Source organism: Pituophis catenifer, unplaced genomic scaffold (genome assembly GCF_029215685.1).
Source record: "Pituophis catenifer annectens isolate HBS135680 unplaced genomic scaffold, rPitCat1.0.hap2 SCAF_17, whole genome shotgun sequence".
Lineage (NCBI taxonomy): Eukaryota > Metazoa > Chordata > Lepidosauria > Squamata > Colubridae > Pituophis > Pituophis catenifer.
In genome coordinates, this window is record NW_027256897.1 from 11,545,607 (window position 1) to 11,564,109 (window position 18,503).

The following is an 18,503-nucleotide window of genomic DNA, read 5'->3' on the forward strand; positions in this document are numbered from 1 at the left end:
GTTGTACTGGATTAGAAAACTCTCGGCTGATAGCAGTTTTTTAATGCCGGTGAATGCCCTGTCTTCAGCCTTCCCCCATTTCCAAGTGGCTTTTTTGGTTAACAGTCTATGTAGGGGTTCTGCCACTGTTGCCTTGTCTTTAAGAAAAATGGCGTAAAAGTTTAATAGTCCCAGGAAGGCCTGTAATTCTGCCTTGTCTTTGGGGGTGGGTGCTTCTCGGATTGCCCTGATCTTGCTTTCTGTGGGGTGAATGCCGGTGCCATCTACCCTGTACCCTAAGAATTCAACTGAGGGGACTGCGATCATGCATTTGTTGCGTTTCACTCTGAGTCCTGCGTCCCTGAATTTCCTTAATACCTCCCTCAGTCTTTCTGCTCATTGTCATTGCTCATTGTCGGCGGTAACGAGCACGTCATCGAAATAGGGCACCACCCCGGGGATCCCCTGTAGTAGCCGCTCCATGGTACTTTGAAACAGTCCGGGGGCCACGCTTACCCCGAATTGCAAACGGGTACACTTGAAGGCCCCTCTGTGGGTTACGATAGTCTGTGCCTCTGCGGTAGCGCCATCTACCAGCACCGGCTAGTACGCCTGCGCAAGATCGAGTTTCGCGAAGATCTTGCTGGGGCCCAGGGAATGCAATAAGTGGTGAACGACGGGCACTGGATAGGCGCTCTGCTGCAGGGCCTTATTAATTGTGCATGTATAATCAGCGCATATGCGCACTGACCCGTCCGGCTTGACCGGTGTAACAATTGGGGTCTCCCATTTGGCGTGGTTGACTGGAACGAGCACCCCTTGTTTGATTAATTTGTCCAGTTCAATGTCTATTTTGGGCTTCAGGGCAAATGGTACCCGCCTAGGCTTTAAACGGATGGGTGCTACATTGGGGTCTAGATTAAACGAAATTGGGGTCCCCACATACTTGCCAAGCCTTTCGTCGAACACGTCCTGGAACTCCTGCATCAGGTCTTCCTTCAGGGTGCTTCGAACGTTCCTTACTCCGGTGAATCCCATGCCTAGGGCCCTAAACCAGTCCATGCCCAGGAGGCTGGGGAGGTTGTCGCTGACGATGGTGAGGGGCAGTTTCTCGGTAAACTCCCCGTATTGGACTTGGAACTCGCCTCTGCCTTCGACGGGTATGCGGTTCCCCTGGTAATCCTTCAGTCTGCGTTGCTGCGGCTGGAGCTGTCGCTTGTGTACGCTGGGGATGACTTTCTTCAGATTCTCCCAAGACATGATGGATATTGGTGATCCCGTGTCTATCTCCATCTGGCACTCCCGTCCCTCGATATCGACCGTGGTGTAGGTCTTTTCTCCGGGCGAGGTGCAGGTCTGTGCGATGCGTATGGTGTAGGCCCCAGCGTCTTCAAATTTTGCGCCCTTCCGGTTTCCGCCATCCCTGTTGGGCCTTCGGTGTGGCGCCATCTCAGATTGGGCAGTTTGGCCACGTGGTCTGTAGCTCTGGTGTGTCTTCGATCTGCAGACTCTAGCGATGTGGCCCCTCTTTTCACAGGAACAGCAAACGGCGTCCCTGAACTTACAGTTTTGTCGTGAGTGGGACCCTCCGCAGCTGGCGCATCCGTCTCTGGGCTCCCTCCGGGCTGTGCGGGTCTGCTCGGTGCGGTAGACCTCTTCTTCAGATTCCCCCTCGCTCGCGGTGCTTACGGCCTCTCGATGCACTGGCGCCGTCTTCTGCGTTGTTTTGGTTAGGTGGGAGCTCTTTAATCTCTCGGCGGCCTTTACCGACGACTCTTGCGCCCTGGCCTCGTCTAGCGCGATGAGTAGGGTCAGGTTTGACCTCGCAAGCAGCCTTCTCTGGAGCCGGCTATCTCTCACTCCGCAGATTAGTTGCTCTAGGAGCATCTCATCCAGGTCTCGGTACTCACATTGGGTTGCGGCCTTACGCAGGGCGGCGACGTACTCGCTGATCGATTCGCCCTCCTGCTGTAGCCGTTGCCGGAAATCGTAGCGCTGGACGTACTTCGATGGCGTTGGTGCATAGTGGTCTTTCAGCAGGGTCTGTAGCGTCGACCAGGAAATGTTATGGACCGAATTCGGCTCCGACAATGCCTCAGCTGTGTCGAAGACCCTTGGCCCGCAGTGACTCAGGAACAGGGCTTTCTTCCGAACGTCCGGTAGCCCTTGCATGTCGTTTGCCACCATGAAGCACTCGAACCGGGACATGTAGGATCCCCACTTCTCTTCCTTGGGGTCGAAAGGCGCTGGCGGGGTGTAGGCAGACATCGTTTCGGGATTCTCCTGCGTTCCGCTCGCTCGCCTGGCTGGGTTCAGGATGCGGTCTCCGGTCCCCTTCTCTGAACGTGGCTTCAGCTCTTTCTCTCGAGTGTGGCTTCAGCTCTCCTCTGCTTCTGGCCTCAAAATCCCACCCTCGTCACCAATGTTATGTGGGGTGAATGAGGACGCAGCAAGCCAGAGTAGTTAGTGAAAACAGCTCTTTATTATATGGTGAGACTCCAGCAACTGACCAGGGGAGCCAGCTCCCTTTATATACCTTGCAGCTTTGGTGGTCAGCCAATCAGCTGAGGGTCAGTTAATTCGAACTTCCCGCCAAACAAACCTATTTACATAACAAAAACAATACTATCCTAGGAATAGCCCAATATCAAAGTCTTCTTACCAGTCGTTGTAGTCATACACATTAACAGTTGCAAACAGTAGCAAACACAGGAAAAAGCAGTAAAGATCAGCAAAGGGTGTAAAGAGAAACCAACTAGGTTTCTGGCTCCCTCTTAAGGACATTGGCTACAGAGCTAACCAATCAGGACACAGTAGGATGTAATACAGCAATACAGCAGTCTTAAAGCTATAACTATGGTTTATATATTGCCAACCCAACAAGTAGGTAAAACCATTTCCTAACATGCCGCCCCCCGAAACTTGCCTATGGGGAGACCTCCGATAGTGGGGGGGAAAGTTGCAGCCACAGAAGGGCCCCGCAACCTTCGCTTGCCTGGATGCGGGGAGCGGGGGAAAGCTGAACGGACCCAACATTTAAGCGGCCCACCTCCGCGTGGAACCATAACAACCATGGGCAGTGCGCAGGCGCACTCTGGTTCTTTGAAGAAAGGCGGACGCCGATTGGTTGCCCTGCAGAGGGCGGCGATAGGCAGGAAAACTCCTGGGGGGCGATCCCTCCAAAGGAAGAGGAGGAGCCTCTGGCAAAAAGGGCACTAAACCTCCACTTCCGGAAACCAAATGGGCAAGGAAGGAACTCCCTGTATCGGCGATAAGAGGAGCCCGGATGACGCAGGTTTGGCTCTTTCGGGTCCGCAAGAGCTGGGGGCCCACCCGGGGAGGATTAGGCGCTATCTAAGAAAATGAAATTGAAGGTTGAAAGAAAAAAAGGAGGTTCTACATTTAGGCAAGGAAAACAAAATGCACAGGGAGAGTATAGGTGGCAGCTCACTCAATAGTGGTGACTGTGAGGGGGATCTTGGAGTCCTAGTGGACAATCGCTTAAATAGGAGCCAGCCGTGTGCAGCAGCTGCCAAAAAAGCCAACACAGTTCTGGGCTGCATCAACAGAGGGAGAGAATCAAGATCATGCAAAGTGTTGCTACCACTTTATGATGCCTTGGAAAGGCCACACTTGGAAGAATGGATCCAGTTTTGGTCGCCATGATGTAAAAAAGATGTGGAGACTCTAGAAAGAGTGTAGAGAAGAGCAACAGAGAGGATGAGGGGACTGGAGGCGAAAACATATGAAGAACGGTTACAGGAACTGGGTATGTCTAGTCTGATGAAAAGAAGGACTAGGGGAGACAGGATAGCAGTGTTTCAATATCTCAGGGGCTGCCACAAAGAAGAGGGGGCCAAGCTATTCTCCAAAGCACCTGAAGGGGGCAGGACAAGAAGCAATGGGTGGAAACTAATCAAGGAGACCTCCAAGGTCCCTTCCGACTCTTATTCTATTCTATTCCCGTGTGGGGAAGGGGATGGAGCCGTGACCCACCTCTCTTTCTCTCCTGCAGGAGGATGGAGGAGCCCGGCGGAGGAAGAAAGGAAGTGTTGCCCGAGAGGAGGAGGAGAGCGGGCCCCGCGGAGCAGCCCTTCCTGGAGACGGCGGGGAAAGGCCAGGGGGCTCTGGGGCTGCAGGAGGGATGAGCCCAGGGGGAGCCCGGGAAAGGCGGCTGCCTGGAGGGCGATGCGGGAAAGAGGAAACAGGCGGAGACCCCGAGATGGGCCTGGAGGACGGAGGCTTCTTCGGAAGTCCCCGAAAGCTCCGAAGGATCCAGGAGGAAGCAAAGGAATATCAGTGCCCGGAATGGGAAACATTCTTCACAAGAAATGGACATCTTCAAAGGCATATCAGCATCCACACAGGAGAGAAGAAATACGAATTTGATTTTGATTCACACCCCTCTGCTCAGGCAGGAAATCCTCTACCGTTTCAGACAAATGGTTGCCCAATCTCTTTTGAAAAGACTTTAGTGATTGAGCACAACAACTTCTCTAGACAAGCCGTTCCACTGCTTAATTTTTCTCACTGTCAGGAAATTTCTCCTTAATTCCAGGCTACTTGTCTCCCTGGTTACTTTCCATCCATTATTTCTTGTCTTCCCTTCTGGTGCTTTGGAAAATAGGCTGACCCCTCCCCTCTTCCTTGTGGCAGCCCCTCAGGTATTGGAACAGTGCTATCGTGTCACTGCTGCTCCTTTTTTTCACTATCGTCAGGATAGAGAATCAGAGCTGGAAGGGACCTTGGAGGTCTTCTAGTCCAACCCCCTGCTTAAACAGGAGAACACTGCAATTTGAAAGAAGTGGCTGTCCAGTCTATTCTTAAAAGCCTCCAGTGATAAAGCACCTACAATTTTTGGAAGGAAAGCTGTTCCACTGGTAGATTTCATATAATCATGTGATGGATATGGTGTCACTAAAATAGCAATTGGATTTAGGCTTATATACCTCCCCATAGTGTTTCCCAGTAGCTGGCGAGAAACTTTCTGTAAGTGTTGGAAATTCTTTTACTTTCACCGCAGCTGCATGGTAGCAGTGCAACACTAAAACAGGCACAACTTTCCAAATTTCGATCCCAAAGGAATATATGGGTCCTCTATTTTGGACGCATTCTATAGAGGTATATTGGTCCCAAGAATTGTCCTATTCTGCGCTGTTTTGCCCACTGTAAATCAAAACTCACAACCCAAAGCAAATAATCCACTTTGCTGGCTGTCCTGCAAAAGAATGGTGGGAGACTCCGCTGCAGACCAATAGGTATATTTATACACTGCAGAAAAGAGGGGAAAATAGTAGAGAAGGTGACGAGTACGTGTTCTTAAGTAATAAATCTCAGATTGCTTTTCTGCTTTTCTGTTATCTACTATATTCTTAGAAGAATAAACACTTGGATCTTGAGATTCAGGGGTTGCTACTGGAGCCTGGTGGGGAAACTTACCAATTTCCATTTTGCCCAGTTCTTTCCATGCACTTGGAAATTTCTCTCCTGGGTTCATTCTTCCCTTGAAAATAAGGCTCCTGACCCTCCTTCCATACATGCTCCTAGGCTGGTGGGAGGAGGGTTAGGCTGTTCCTTGAGCCAGAGATTGGCTGAGATAGGGACCATCTAAGAAGATGGCCCAAGAAAAACAGGAAGAAGATTGATATGGGTTCAGATCAAATGGCAGGAACAAATGTTTGACAAATACCAGAGACATTACAGACATTACAGAATATATGTGATCCAAATGCAGAGGCATATATGTATTACAGGAACCTCATGGTTACAGAATCTAGTATAACAGTATATCATATTCTAGTATTATTTATTATATCCTTATTATTGTTTCCTTTCACTACTAATATAGAAGGACCCTGCTTTGAAAGCCGCCAAGGCCCTGATTAGTTTTACAGCAATTGTTATGCTGAAAGGTGAATCACATACAGCCCCTTGCCCTCCCCTTAATAATGCTTTTAATACTGATCGGTTGCCTGGATTACCCCCACCCCAAACTTTGACACTTGCTATGGGACTAGCTAAATCTCACTCCAGCTGTTGCCTACCCCAGGTGATGGGTGTCTTTCTACTTTCATCTCCTAGCTGCGTAGCTTTGGGGCTTTTCTTGTAAGCAAGATCCAACATCCTGGCTAAGTGGTTTCTGACAGGTAAGATCTTTGCTTCTGGGGAAGTCGGAAAACAATTGCAAGAGAGTCGAAGGGTCGAGAATGAGAAGGGAGGAGGCCCAGGTAAGCACCAAGGAAGGTGGACTAAATTATGATTATGCTCAGGTACCGTGGAAAGTGCTCTATTCGTAGAACAAAGGCATGGGCTAGAGAGTGTTAGAACGATCCTTTATTAAGTAACAACCAACTCGTAACAACAGAAATACAGAACAGTGCAATATTGGCTGACAGCGGCTTAAATAGCCGGCTGTCAGAACAGAGCGACCAATCGGAGGTCGCGCAGCTTCCCGCTCAGTAACTCCGGAAGCTTCAACCAATCAGGAACGGGTAGCAACATGCAAAACCATACGTCAACTTGCTGAAGACGTAACACCCCTTCCCACCAGTACAGCGCATGCGTAATCTTTTAAATACGTAGGCCGGCGTCGGCTCCGCCCTGATCTCCGCAGTTCTGGGCCGGCCTTTGGCGAAGGCGGAGCCGGAACGCTGTCCTCGTGGGAACCATTGGGTTGCGATTGCAGAGTGGGCGGCACGACAGCCGGCGTGGGAGACCCGAATTGAGCAGGTGAGTGGACCGACGAGAACGCATCGGGTTGTAGTCCGATAGCGGGTGAAGTAGGTGAAGGGGTATTGCTGGTTATGCACGGTGGCCTCTCGTCACCCGCTGATGTTGCCTGCTTACAGGGACGATCTGTTGTTAAAGGTATCCTCCTCCGCAGTTGGTTCACGTGCCGCCTCCAGATGCGACCATCTTCGAGCTGGACCCTATAAGAGTAGGGTCCGGTTAATTGGCATATGTGGCCCGGCACCCATTTATTGTCAGTCCCGAAGTTTTGTGCATAGACAGGGTCGCCAATCGTGAATGCCCAGCAATGGGGCGTAAAGCCCTTTGTGATTTCAGGTGTGTAGGCAGGGTGTAATCTGTCAAGAACTGTCCGGAGTCGTCGGCCCATAAGCATTTCAGCCGGGCTCGTTTTGGAATCTGGGCACGGTGTTGTGTGCTGGGCTAATAAGTATTGGGCGATTTTCTGATGCCAATTAGTGGTGCCCAGGTGGCTAAGCGCCTCTTTAGCTGATCTCACGGCCCTTTCCGCCCGTCCATTCGCGGCCGGATGGAAAGGGGCCGTCGTCGTATGGCGAATGCCCAGCTTAGCCACAAACTGTTGGAACTGTGCTGACGTAAACTGAGGTCCATTATCGCTAACTATGGTATCGGGTAGACCATGCGTCGTGAACAATCCTTCCAGCACCCGGATGACAGCTTCAGTCGTCGTAGAATGCATAAGAGCTAATTCTACCCATTTAGAGTAGGCATCTACGACGACCAAGAATGTATGACCCTGGAAGGGGCCAGCGAAATCCATATGGATTCGGGCCCATGGCGCCCGGGGAACCTCCCACTCCCTGGAGGGGGCTGCCGGGGAAACAGGCCTGGATGCTTGGCATTGGGGGCACGTAGCCACCCACTGCTCAATATCACCGTCCATGCCGGGCCACCATACATAGCTGCGGCCCAGCCCCTTCATGCGGACGATTCCCGGATGAGCGTTGTGTAGGTGGGCCAGAACGGGGCGCCGCAAACCCTCAGGGACAACGACCCTATTTCCCCAAAGGAGACAACCCCTTTGGGTGGACAGCTCATTTTGCCGACGGAAAAAAGGGATGAGTTCTGCAGGTGCGGGACCCTTAGGCCATCCCCTGCGGACCCAATCCAAAACCTTGGAAATGGCCGGGTCCGCCAAGGACCCAGCGCTGATGTCTGAAGCGGTCAGGGGAAAATCGAAGTCCTCAACGAGGAGGACTGATGAGGCGGGAGCCGGATCAGAGGCCGGGGCGGGCACCGGGCACCAGCTCAAAGCATCGGCATGTGCGATGGCTGAGCCAGGCTGGTAAATCAGGTGATAGGAATACCCGGCCAGAAACTCCGCCCAGCGGGACATGCGGGGCGAAATCATGACCGGGGTTTGCCGATCACCGGCCAGCAACCCCAGAAGGGGCTTGTGGTCGGTGACCAGGGTAAAGGAACGGCCATAAAGATAATGATGGAATCGTTTGACTCCGGCGACAGCCGCCAGAGCTTCACGATCCAATTGGCTATAGTTCCTTTCTGGAGTGGAAAAGGTACGGGAATAGAAGGCGATTGGCGCCTCGAGGCCTGTAGGAAAGACGTGACTCAAAACGGCGCCAATGCCATAGGGTGAGGCGTCGCAAGTCAAGGACAAGGGTAAGCTCTCGTCATATTGGACGAGAACTGCCTCAGACGTCAGCGCGTCTTTGACAGCTTGGAATGACGTAGCAGCAGCGCGACTCCACCCCCAGGGCGACTTAGCGTCTAGGAGACAGTGGAGGGGCTCGGCAAGGGATGCCTTATGAGGCAAAAAAATGGAGTAAAAATTGAGGAGCCCTAGGAACGCCTGTAGCTCCACCTTGCAGGTGGGCGTGGGGGCGTTTTTAATAGCTGCGACCTTGGAGGGGGTAGGGTGGATTCCCCGAGCGTCGATGAGGAACCCCAAGAATTCCACTTGGGGAACTCCTATAGCGCACTTAGATCTCTTAAGGCGGAGGCCGGCGCTGCGCAGACGGCCAAAAACGGTCCGAAGCTTATTTAAGAGGTCAGCTTGGTCTCCAGCGGAGACCAAGACATCATCAAAATAGGGTACCACCCCGGGAATTCTCTGAAGCAATCGTTCCATGATGCTTTGGAATATTCCCGGGGCGACACTCACTCCGAACTGAAGCCGGGTGCATTTAAACGCACCCCTATGAGTGACAATGGTTTGGGCCATGGCCGTCGGCTCATCAACTGGTAATTGTTGATAAGCCTGGGCCAGGTCCAATTTGGCAAATACCTTGCCGTGACCCAGGGAGTGCAGCAGGTGCTGCACCACCGGCACCGGGTACGGGTTGGCCTGCAACGCCCTGTTTATGGAACATTTATAGTCGGCGCAAATTCTAATTGAGCCGTCCTGCTTTAACGGAATTACTATAGGGGTCTCCCAAGCTGAATGATCCACGGGGACTAGTATGCCCTGAGCCACTAATTTGTCAAGCTCTGCGTCAACGCGCGGGCGCAAAGCTAGAGGCACTCTCCTCGGTTTGAGGCGGACTGGCATCACCTGAGGGTCCAAATTAAATGATATTGGCCTACCCGTGTATTTACCCAACTGGTCTGAGAACACATCAGCGAATTCCCGGGCCAGAATAGATGGAACATCTGGGACTACCCTATGCACTCCAGAGATGGACAAATTTAAAGCGGCAAACCAATCTAGTCCTAAGAGGGTAGGGCGGGCGTCTCTAACCACAATTAGTGGCAATTTACCAGAAAACGAGCGGAAAGACACCATGAAATTATCATATCCCAGAGTGGGAATAGCCTTTCCTTGGTAGTCCTTTAAGAGGACGGGGCACGGCTTGAGCCAGCGGCGGGACAACCCCGGCAATAGCTTAGAGAGGGTCGCCCACGCTATGAGTGACTTGGAGGACCCGGTGTCCACCTCCATTTTACAGGCCGACCCCTCCAAACCCACAGTCAGGAAGAGCTTATTGGCAGAGGCTGAAGAAGTGGCGTTGCTCACAGCGATGTCAGGCAGGTCCTCGTAGCGGGTGACAGCGAGGCAATCCTCGCGGTGAGCAGGCACTTTCCGACCACGGCGGCGCTCCGGGGGTGGCCCCGAGGTAACATCGGACATTGGGGCTGGTGCTCTGCAGACCCTCGATAGATGGCCCCTCTTTCCGCAGCGGCGGCACACGATGGTCTTGAAACGACAGTCGGTGCGGCGATGGTTACCGCCGCAGCCCAAACAGGTGTCCTGCGTGAACTTACAAGGTTTGGTGGACCCGCCGCGCTTCCGCTGAGTTGCCTTGAGGCGGCTCACCTCCCGTTCCTCGTCGGAGGACTCTCCCTGGTCCGAGTCCTCGTAATGTACAGACAGGGATTTAGGATTCGCTAGAGAGGGCGTCTGGTAACGATGGATTTCAGCGGCTGAGTAACCGGACATTTCGGCAGCCCTGGCCTCGTCCAGGGCGACTTGGAGGGTCAGCTCAGAGCGAGCTAAAAGGCGTCGTTGTAGCTTTAAGTCCTTGATACCGCAAACCAGCTGGTCTAACAACATCTCGTCCAAGTGGTCACGAAATTCACAATGGAGAGCTGCTGAACGCAAGGAAGCCATGTAATCGTTCACGGATTCACCCTCTGTCTGTGAGCGCTGCCAGAATGCATGGCGCCGCGCGATGCGAGACGGGGTAGGGGAGAAATGGTTCTTTAATCTCTCCACCAAAGTCTCCCAAGGAATATCAAAAACTTGTTGAGGCGCCGCCAGAGCCCTAGCAGCGGCAAAAATCTCGCTCCCACAGGAGCTGAGGAAATAACCCCGTTTGCGGGCGCAAGAAAGTTCAGTCAGAGCGTTTGCTTGTAAAAAGCACTCAAACCGCTCCATATAGGTGTCCCAAGTCTCAGAGGCAGGGACAAAAGGGGAGAACGCCGGTAAGAAAGTAGACATGGTAGCTCAAAAGGGGTGGCGGAGGTTTCCACAGTCAATTTTACCTCAGAAGTACACCACCGATCCCATCCTCGTCGCCAGTGCTCTATTCGTAGAACAAAGGCATGGGCTAGAGAGTGTTAGAACGATCCTTTATTAAGTAACAACCAACTCGTAACAACAGAAATACAGAACAGTGCAATATTGGCTGACAGCGGCTTAAATAGCCGGCTGTCAGAACAGAGCGACCAATCGGAGGTCGCGCAGCTTCCCGCTCAGTAACTCCGGAAGCTTCAACCAATCAGGAACGGGTAGCAACATGCAAAACCATACGTCAACTTGCTGAAGACGTAACAGAAAGAATTTCCACAGGAGGAAAATAAAGAGATAAACTACCCAGTTTATCAAAATAGTATTCTGAAATCATTTGATCTTCTTTCCTTAATGATTTGTCCCGCCACCCCCTCCCACAATGCAGGTGTCCCACAGCAAAAAAAGTTTTTTAAACATTTGCAAAGTGCCAGGAGTCTCCGGGGATCAGGTGGCCAGTAAATTCAAATCACAATCATTATAATTCAGGGAAGGATCTCTACATTCAAAGGCTTCTTTGAGGCTGGGAATAAAGACAGCGACCTCCTCCGCCCTTCCTTCCAGTGGGGAGAGAAGCGGGTCTTGATGCCAGGGAGCACCTGGACTGGGGGGGAGACCCAGCTGCACCCCCCCCTTCTCCCCCCAGGAGGAAAGGGGACCACCAGGAGATGCCCAGGTGGCTGCAGGCTTAGAGGGGCGGGGTAGGGAGCAGCTCCCGGGAGGCAGGAAGGGCTCCGGGACACGAAAGCCGAGGCCGGCGAGGGAAACCTCCGTCCATTCCCCTCCATTGCAGCCCCCTTGGGAATCCCCCATTCGCCCCCCCATTCCGAAAAGCCGGGCGGCTGGGAGGGGGCGGAGGGGGCGGAGGGGCGGGGCCAGCGGCGCAGGGGAGGAGCCAAGCGAGGGGAGGGATCCAGAAGGGAGGAAAGCCAGGAAGGCAGCCGCTGCAGAGTCGAGCACGGGGCGTGGCTACGCGGCACCCGCCAATGGGATGGCGTAGAAGCTGTCCCGATGCAAATGAGCGCGGAGTGGCGGCAAACCGCTTTCATCCAGACTTCCGTAATCGGATCAAAAGAGCAGAGTTACAGGGGGCGGTGCCAGGAGGAAGAGGCGGAGCCTGGCCGAAAGGAAGGGAGGAAGGCCGCGCTGGCCCACACTTTCGGAATTACAGAGGCCACGGGAAAACTTTCGATTCGGTTGCGCATGCGTCCTGATGCAGGTAGGACACAGGGGACGCCGGGAGTCGCAGTCCGGGAGGGTCCTCAGGAGAAGGGAGGCCTGGGGGGGAGGAGAGGCCGGGGCGCCCGAGGCCTCGTCTGGCGGGGGGACGCCGGGAGGGAGGCCGGTGGGAGGTGGGGTTTTGGGCCTGGGCCTCCCCTGAGGGAAGGGGACGCGGCCGTAACCCTCTTCTCTTTCTCCCCTGCAGGAGGACGGAGGATGGCGGTGGATGCAGGGAAGAGGCACCGCCCGAGAGGAGGAGGAGGAGGACACCGGGCCCTGCGGAGCAGCCCTGCCCTGTCCCGGCGCGGCTTCCCCAGGAGATGGCGGGGAAAGGCCGGGGGGCTCCAGGGCTGCAGGAGGGATGAGCCCAGGGGGAGCCCGGGAAAGGTGGCTACCTGGAGGGCGATGCGGGGAGGAGGAAAAGGGCGGAGACCTCAAGATTGGCGTGGAGGGCGAAGGCTCCTTCGGAAGACCCCGAAAGCCCCGAAGGATCCAGCAGGAAGCAAAGGAATATCAGTGCCCGGAATGTTGGAATAGCTTCAAAAATAATGAAAATCTGGAAAACCATCTAAGGATCCACTCAAGAAAGAATCCATTTGAATGCCTGGAGTGTGGAAAGAGCTTCAACTGTAGGAGGAACTTTAATAGACATCAAAGGATCCACTCAGGAGAAAAACCTTATAAGTGCCTTGAGTGTGGAAAGAGCTTCAATCAGAGATCAAATCTTGATCAACATCAAAGGATCCACTTGGGAGAGAAGCCATACGAATGCCTGGAGTGTGGAAGGAGCTTCAGTAAGAGCAGCAACCTTTATACACATCAAAGAATCCACACAGGAGAAAAACCTCACAAGTGCCTGGAGTGTGGAAAGAGCTTTAGTCAGAGCAGCAGCCTTTATAATGGGTCGCCCCCATTGGAGGAGATAATTTAGGACCCTCCTGCTGTTGTGGGAGGACAGTTGAGACACCAACAGCACATCGATGAACAATTGGCTGTGTTACATCTTTTGTGAAGTCCCCTGTCTGAGCTTTGGGCCTCCATCGCTGCATTTTGGAGATGTATACGACTGCAGATCTTCTTGCGCTGCGAGGTTCCCCCTTCTCGCAGATGTGGCCCTCCTCACTATCGAAGGCCCACCTCAAGGAAGGGTTTTGGGACCCAGAGAGGTGGCATGTGAAAACGAGGGGATTGAGGGGTTTTCTAACAAAATTTTTAGTCAAATTTTTAAGGGGTCCTAGGGAGGGGGAGGGTCAGATTGGAATTCGGGCTGTGGGTATGGGGGATAACCCACAAGGGGGAGGGTCGGGTCTGGCAGTGAAGCGTGGCATGGGGGATGGGGGACCCGGGATCGAGGGGGGGGTTAGAGCTTGTCCGGGTAGTTTTTTGAACATCAGTACTGTAGGTGGGAGGGGTAGATATGGCGGGAGCAGGGGGCCATATCGTGTTAGGGGAGTGCGCACTCGCTGTCTACGAGCGGTGGCGTGCTCCGGCCCCCAAGGCTCTACTCGCTCCTCAGGTTGCATAGACCCTCAGGACCCAGGCCTTCGGCTGATGCTATGCAATGCCAGGTCCGTAGTAAATAAAGCCCCCCTCATCTGTGATCTTGTTCAGGAGGGGGGTGCGGACCTGGCAGGTATTACGGAGACCTGGTTGGGCCAGGAGGGGGGGTTCCCCTCGTTGAAATGTGCCCGCCAGGTTTCCAAGCATTCCATCAGCCGAGGTCACAGGGGAGGGGCGGGGGGGGTAGCGGTTATCATTAAAGAAGGTCTGAGACCGAGGGAGGCCACTGTTCCTCAGACGGCCGGCTGTGAATCCCTTTTTGTGAAATGGGGTCATGGGGTTCAGATGGGTTTGCTGATCACGTACCTGGCTCCCTGCCACGTGGCAACAGCCCTGCCCGAGCTACTCAACGTCATCGCCGCGGTGGCGGTTGATACCCCTAAGCTTATGGTCATGGGGGATTTCAACCTGCCGTCCGTGGGTGAGACGTCAGAGATGGCTCGGGAGTTCATGGCTTCCATGACAGCTATGGACCTGACCCAGTTAATTCATGGCCCTACCCACACGGGGAAACACGCTGGATCTGGCTTTTGTCTCTGGACAGTGGTTGAGGGATCTTGATATAGGGGATATAGTTACTGAACCCTTGTCATGGTCAGATCACTCTCTCCTTCGTCTCGACTTTCGAACCGCTGCAGCCCGCCGCAGGGAGGCGGAGCCGGTCAGATGGTTCCGCCCCAGGCGCCTGATGGAACCTGACAGATTCCAGACGGAGATTGGGCCATTTCCTGAGGTTCTGGCACACGCCTCGACTGGAGACCTGGTGGCCGCCTGGGATAGGGCGGCTGCTGGTGCTCTGGATCGGGTCGTGCCTTTGCGGCCTCTGACCCGGCGCCGATCTCAATTGGCTCCTTGGTTTACCGAGGAGCTGAGGGAGTTGAAGCGCCAGAAAAGACGCCTAGAGAGTAGTTGGAGGGCCAGTCTTCTTGAATCTGACCGGACACTAGTAAGATCCCACATTAGGAATTACTTAGTGGCGATAAAAGCAGCGAAATGTAGTTATTTTGCTGCTCTTATTGTGTCATCAGATAATCGCCCGGCCGCCCTCTTTAGGGTGACCCGCTCCCTGCTCCACCAGGAAGCGCGGGAGGACCCCTTGGAGGGTAGAGCCGAGGATTTTGTTCAGTATCTGTATGACAAAATCACTCAGATTCGGGAAGATTTGGACTCCGACTGGGTAGTCTCAGGGGGAGAGACAGGGGCAGGTCTTGAGAATGTTATCTGGGATGAGTTTGATCCTGTGACCCCTGAGGACGTGGACAGGATTCTGGGTAGACTGAACGCGACCACTTGTTTATTGGACCCGTGTCCTTCCTGGTTAGTACTGGCTTCCCGGGAAGTGACACGAGGCTGGCTCCAGGGGATTATAAACGCTTCGCTGAGTGAGGGTGACTTTCCCGCCGCCTTGAAAGAGGCGGTGGTGAGGCCTCTCCTCAAGAAGCCTTCCCTGGACCCGGCAATGTTGGTAAATTATCGTCCGGTCTCCAATCTTCGCTTTGTTGCGAAGGTTGTTGAGAGTGTGGTCGCGCAACAGCTCCCCCAGCACCTGGATGAAACGACGTATCTGGATCCGTTGGGGAACCGCCTACTACCACCAATAGCCTCCCACCGGCCGGTACGCTCCCATAGAGAGGGGCTCCTCCGGGTGCCGTCAGCCAAACAATGCCGACTGGCGGCCCCCAGGGGGAGAGCCTTCTCTGTGGGGGCACCTACTATCTGGAACGAGCTCCCCCCAGAGATACGGAGGATCCCGGATCTGCGCACCTTCCGCCGCGCTTTAAAGACCTTACTATTTCACCAGGCCGGCCTGGCCTAATTTTCCCCCTCTTTTATAAAAGATTTTTAAAATTTTAAATATCTTTTAGTATTTATATATTCAATTTTAAATTGGTTTTAAAAGTTTGGGGTTTTAAATTTGTCGGGGCCAAAATTATTTAATTTGATTTTATTCCATTTTTTAAATTTTGTATTGTATGTGTTTTTATTGTCTGGCTGTGCACCGCCCTGAGTCTTTCGGGAGTAGGGCGGTATAGAAATCTAATAAATAATAATAATAATAATAATAATAATAATAATAATAATAATAATAAACATCAAAGGATCCACTCAGGAGAAAAACCTCACAAGTGCCTGGAGTGTGGAAAGAGCTTCAGTCGGAGGAGCAACCTTTATACACATCAAAGGATCCATTCTGGAGAGAAACCTCATAAGTGCCTGGAGTGTGGAAAGAGCTTCAGTCAGAGCAGCAGCCTTTATACACATCAAAGGATCCACTCAGGAGAGAAACCTCATAAGTGCCTGGAGTGTGGAAAGAGCTTCAGTCAGAGCAGCAGCCTTTATACACATCAAAGGATCCACTCAGGAGAAAAACCTCACAAGTGCCTGGAGTGTGGAAAGAGCTTCAGTCGGAGGAGCAACCTTTATACACATCAAAAGATCCATTCTGGAGAGAAACCACATAAGTGCCTGGAGTGTGGAAAGAGCTTCAGTCTGAGGGGAAATCTTTATACACATCAAAGAATCCACACAGGAGAGAAACCTCATAAATGCCTTGAGTGCGGAAAGAGCTTCAGTCAGAGGGGACATCTTTATACACATCAAAGAATCAACACAGGAGAGAAACCTCATAAATGCCTTGAGTGTGGAAAGAGATTCAGTCTGAGTGGAAATCTTTATACACATGAAAGAATCCACTCGGGAGAGAAACCTTACAAGTGCCTGGAGTTTGGAAAGAACTTCAGTCAGAGGAGCAGCCTTTATACACATCAAAGGATCCATTGGGGAGAGAAACCGCATAAGTGCCTTGAGTGCGGAAAGAGCTTCAGTCAGACGGGACATCTTTATACACATGAAAGGAGCCACTCAGGAGAAAAACCCCATAAGTGCCTTGAGTGTGGAAAGAGCTTCAGTCAGACGGGACATCTTTATAAACATCAAAGGATCCACTCAGGAGAAAAACCTCACAAGTGCCTGGAGTGTGGAAAGAGCTTCAGTCTGAGGGGAAATCTTTATACACATCAAAGGATCCACTCAGGAGAAAAACCTCACAAGTGCCTGGAGCGTGGAAAGAGCTTCAGTCACAGGAGAAGCCTTTATACACATCAAAGGATCCACTCAGGAGAAAAACCTCACAAGTGCCTGGAGTGTGGAAAGAGCTTCAGTCTGAGGAGCAACCTTTATGCACATCAAAGGAGCCACTCAGGAGAAAAACCGCATAAGTGCTTGGAGTGTGGAAAGAGCTTCAGTCGGAGGAGTACCCTTTCTACACATCAAAGGATCCATTGGGGAGAGGAACCAAAGAAATGCCTGGAGGGCGGAGGCTCCTTCGGAAGACCCCAAAAGCCCAGAAGGATCCCGGAGGGAGGAAGGGAACCTCAGTGCCGGAAGGAATCCACATAGGAGAGACACCATTTAAATGCTTTGAGTGTGGAAAAAGCTTCAAGTATAGGAACAGCTTTAATAGTCATCAAAGTATCCATTCTGGAAAGAAGCCATACTAATGCCTTGAGTGTGGAAAGAGATTCAGTCTGAATGAATATCTTTATAGACATCAAAGGATCCACTGGAAAGAGAAACCGAATAAGTGCCTTGAGGGCGGAGCGTCCTTAGGAAGACCCAGGAATCTCCAAAGGATCCAGGAGGGAGGAAAGAAATACGAATGCCCAGAATGTGAAAAATCCTTCAAAAGAAATGTAGATCTTCAAAGGCATTTAAGGATCCACCCAGGAGAGAAACCATTTAAATACCTCCAGTGTGGAAAGAGCTTTAGTACGAGAGGAATTCTGTATAGACATGAAAAGATTCATAGGAGAAAAACCACCTGCATCAAAGAATCCACTCAGGAGAGAAACCATTGCCTCGAGTGTGGAAAGAGCTTTATTGAGCATAGTAGCTTCTGTCGACACCAAAGAATTCACAGAGGAGGAAAATTATAAACATGAGTGTGAGAAGACCTTCAGAATGTATCCCAGCAATTGAATTGAATTGCATGTTTTAATTTCATCAAGTGTGAAGAGGCACATAAGGAATTTGTCCTGAGTGCAGCAGCTCTCGGTGTATCTACAAAGCAACAGAACAATGATATTCCTGATAATTATAATTCCATGAAGAGGGTTGAGTAAAGGAGATATTAAGAAGGATAAATAATAACAGCCAAATAAGGGACTTTCCCAGGCTGAATAATAATGGACTTTCAATTTTACATGCTAGATGTTTCACTGGCTAAAGTGGTACCTTTTCACCATAGACTCTTGTGACTCGTGATGCCATTTCCCGAGTGAACGTTCTCCTTTTAAGGCAATGCTCTTTTCAGTGGTTATGCTTAATATTATGGGATGTTACTGTCCATGTCTCTGATATAGCTGTAACTGAGCAGAATGATTTCTTCAAGGAAATCAACCCTTGTTTTGTACTTTTTCTATTGTGTGGAGTATAAAATGAAACCCGATTCTGTGTCCTGGATTTCTTCTTTTCATTCAGGGAACTCTCTTAATACTCTTAATAGGTTGCCTTTAAATGGAGATCCCACCTGTTGCCTAATCGGAGGAAGTGTGCTTTGGGTGAATCTAGGGCTAATTTAGCCTTTATTATTGTGGGTGTGTAAGAGCTGCTCCCTGTCATTGTTTGATATAATCTATATGGGTTTTCCAAATATCAATACCATGTAAGACCCTCCCCAGACATCTGAAACTCCTGTCAATTGGATTCTCTCAATGGTCTCCTTGTCTTCCAGCAGAAACCGCTACAAGGGATCCCTAGATCCCTACTGGGATGTTGCCATTCTGGATCGCAGGGGGGGAGGGGTTGGGGGAGGCCTGGGTACATCTCTCACTTTATAACCCTTTTCCTGCCTATCCTGTACTTTATTTTCTTTCTGGGCCCAGGGATTGAGGCAGGTGTAAATAGAAGGTCAGTTGATCTGTGCAGGAATGGAGGTGAGAAAAACTATTTGTACTGCATTTTCCAACTTCCTCATAATGATTTCTCTCAAAATGGAATCAACTGTAGA

The 18,503-nt window shown here is 51.7% G+C and overlaps 2 pseudogenes; both read left to right on the plus strand.

The window, feature by feature from the left end:
- Positions 1–18,503, plus strand: part of LOC139325597 (uncharacterized) — a 200,237-nt pseudogene that overhangs the window by 159,637 nt on the left and 22,097 nt on the right.
- LOC139325592 (zinc finger protein 23-like) lies at positions 16,706–17,770 on the plus strand (annotated as a pseudogene).